The sequence below is a fragment of the Xenopus laevis genome, chromosome 9_10L (genome assembly GCF_017654675.1).
Source record: "Xenopus laevis strain J_2021 chromosome 9_10L, Xenopus_laevis_v10.1, whole genome shotgun sequence".
Classification (NCBI taxonomy): Eukaryota; Metazoa; Chordata; class Amphibia; order Anura; family Pipidae; genus Xenopus; species Xenopus laevis.
Genome location: NC_054387.1, coordinates 23,260,310 through 23,263,912, shown reverse-complemented (window position 1 = coordinate 23,263,912; position 3,603 = coordinate 23,260,310).

Below are 3,603 nucleotides of genomic sequence, written 5' to 3'. Positions count from 1 at the left end.
GCCCTGCACTGGTAAAACTGATCTGTTTGCTTCAGAAACACTACTATAGTTTATATAAACTAACTGCTGGGGTGGAGATTGAAAAAAGGCTATATGGCACAGGTTAAATAGTGGATAACAGATAATCACGCATTATGTTCTACAGGCAGGGGTAGGCAACCCAGGCCTCCCGGAGGCCTACATGCGGGCTCTCCTTATCCTTGCGGCTTTGCTTGACCATGAGTCATCTATACAGCCGCTCACACCTGCTGGCTGGCTTCTTGGAGTGTGCCGACCGAGCGGTAAGCTAGGGCGGTCAGCTACCGCGGTAGCACATCTCAGGAAGCCGCCAGCAGGTGCGAGGGCTGTACAGACGTCCCTGGAAGGTGACAGGCAAGACGAGCCGGCAGCAATATGAAATTCATCAATGGGTCCTTACCTACGGTCACACACTCAAGACAAGAACAGCAAGACAACAGAGGGGAAAAATCATCATGTGAGCTTCAGAAACAGAACAGATTAAACAGATGAGAACAGTAATAGCATTTAAGTAGGGCTATTCAGTGTTTAATTATTTTCAAAGTAGGGGCCTATCACAATAAACACTTGCATTCTTCTGTTTGTTGTATTCTGTTGTTGTAACTTCAACATTAAAAAAAAGTTACAACTTTTATCCTTATATAACCCCAGTCAGCACCATATCATTAAATGTCCCAATCAGCACCCCTATCTTTATATAAAGCCATCGCACCCCATATCATTATATATATCCTAGTCAAAAACCCCATATCTTTACAGAACCAGGCTGCATCCCATATCCTTAGATAACCCATTCAACCCACTATCCTTTCTATAACCCAGGCTGCATCCATATATCCTACACGGACCCAGTCAGCACCCACTATCCCCGCTACCACATATCCTTCATAGTCAGCATCCCGGGAACGAGGAAACAAACCCAACCCACGCAGCATAAACACAAACACTCCATACCTTCGTTACCAGGTTTTAATAGGAGAACGCCTCAAACAGACCAATCGCCCCACTTGACGTTCACCGAACAGCTCCGATTGATGCAATTGGACGAATTTGTGAGGGCACTTCACACAGGTTGCTAGAAATGTAAACAACTAGATAGCCGGATAAAACATCTCTCGTGGTTCATTAGAAGATTGTGGTCGTTAGCTATATTGTATATAGAGCTATATTACATTAAAATTACTTGTGGAGGATGGGAAAATGTAGTAAGGAAGTTTCCGCAACCCTAAAAGATTGTTTTTGTTTTTTTTCCTTTTGATCCTGATCATGATAAAAGTTGGGATCTTGGATTTTGTTAGAAGTGTCAGTGGCCCAGCACATGCTCCCTGTGCTTTGGGCAACTGTAGGGAAGACAGTGTTGGACTGGGATGCCAGAGGACCACCAGAAAGCCTTAGACCTTGGGCTCACCGAAAAACCTAAGACAGTGGACCGTTCCAAACTATTATTCCTCCTCTCCTCACTCAACCTCTTTATTTTCCTACTTTTTTATATATACTTACAATATTGTCCCATTATTAAGCATTTTCCCCCAAAAAGAAATAGGGAATGACCATGAAATAGCCAAATGTTTAGAAACAAGAGGGCCCACTAACACCTGGACCCCCCGGGAGTTTTCCTGGTATCCCGGTGGGCCAGTTCGACACTGGCTGAGGCAGTTGTACATAAAAAAAAGTGTTCAGTGGGTATCATTTGTGAATCTGCCACTATGCCATTCTACTATTAATTCTGGGGGGTATTATACATGGAATTGACTCTGTGCCATTTTACTATGAATTCTGAGGGTATTATACATGGAATTGCCTCTTTTTCATTCCAATATGAATTTTGGGGGGTATTAAGGAAAGAGAGAAAGGTCTGGCACACAGAGCAGTTTAAACCGGGGTGCAACCCCTGGTGTGTTTATTGCATCAACAACGTTTCGGAGGGCGTTCCCCCTTCGTCAGGTGATACAGACAATACGTGCATAGCCCTTAAATGGGTAAGTGAACCCACCCCCTCATTAGACAAAAGGAATTAGAGTCCCATGTGTCTCCAATATAGTAGAAAAAAAGTTTCCAAAAAATGTTTCAATAGTCCATTCCAGGTGGAAGTCCATTTGTTCAATTGTAACAAAAAAGTAGCAGAACAGTCAGCAAGTAATTAAATAAGAAACAGTATACAAACTGAAAAAGGTATCAAAAACTATATATTGTAACAAAAACTTGTTGAACTGTCCCTATTAGTTGAAAAAAGGTGTATTACCTTACCCTGGATGCATATTCAAATTTTTTTTCAATTTAATATCTGAAAAATAAAAAGGGGTGGTTAGTTAAACCAGCAGTAAAGATAAAAAAAAATTTTTATTACAAAAAACATGTTAAATTGAATTCTTCATTCAAGCCTCTAGGGGACTGTGTCTGCAGAGTCCATATCCAGAAGCTTTCACGCTGTAATAATTTTTGCTTAAGGTCCTGTCCCTGTTTGACATTCACTTTTTCCAAAATCTGCCAACGGATCTGTGGCACCCTATGTTTATATTCGTAAAAATGTTTGGCTAAAGTGGTTTCCTGCTTTTTCTTTTTATCTGTTTTCTCCTCCATGCCTGGCTGAAAATTTCTTATAACAGATTTGTGTTCATTTAAACGAATTTTGATGGTACGTTGTGTCTGACCCACATACGCCATGCCACATGGGCATTTAATACAGTATATAACCCCTTAGAGTTACACGTGTGGAAACCTTTAATGTTATAAGATGTTCCTTTAAGTGGGTGCATCACCTTATCCCCTTTGATTATGCCATTACAATGGCCACAGTTATGACAAGGGTGGGTACCTGTAGAGATTTTTGTAGTTGTTATGTTTTTCTGTTTTTTAATCAGATCTTCAATGTTCTTTCCCTTTTATATGAAAAGATCGGAGGTAACGGGAAGATGCTGGACGTCTTAGGGTCTTTCTCCAAAATGCCCCAATATTTTAATATTGTTTTTTTGATAAACCCCGCATTGGTGTCATAAGTGGACACGAACGGTATTCTTTGAACCGTGTCCTTTTTTCTTTGCTCTAATAAACTTTCTCTTAAATATAGGAGGTTGGAAATATGCCAAGAGAAAGTTTATTAGAGCAAAGAAAAAAGGACACGGTTCAAAGAATACCGTTCGTGTCCACTTATGACACCAATGCGGGGTTTATCAAAAAAACAATATTAAAATATTGGGGCATTTTGGAGAAAGACCCTAAGACGTCCAGCATCTTCCCGTTACCTCCGATCTTTTCATATAAAAGGGGAAAGAACATTGAAGATCTGATTAAAAAACAGAAAAACATAACAACTACAAAAATCTCTACAGGTACCCACCCTTGTCATAACTGTGGCCATTGTAATGGCATAATCAAAGGGGATAAGGTGATGCACCCACTTAAAGGAACATCTTATAACATTAAAGGTTTCCACACGTGTAACTCTAAGGGGGTTATATACTGTATTAAATGCCCATGTGGCATGGCGTATGTGGGTCAGACACAACGTACCATCAAAATTCGTTTAAATGAACACAAATCTGTTATAAGAAATTTTCAGCCAGGCATGGAGGAGAAAACAGATAA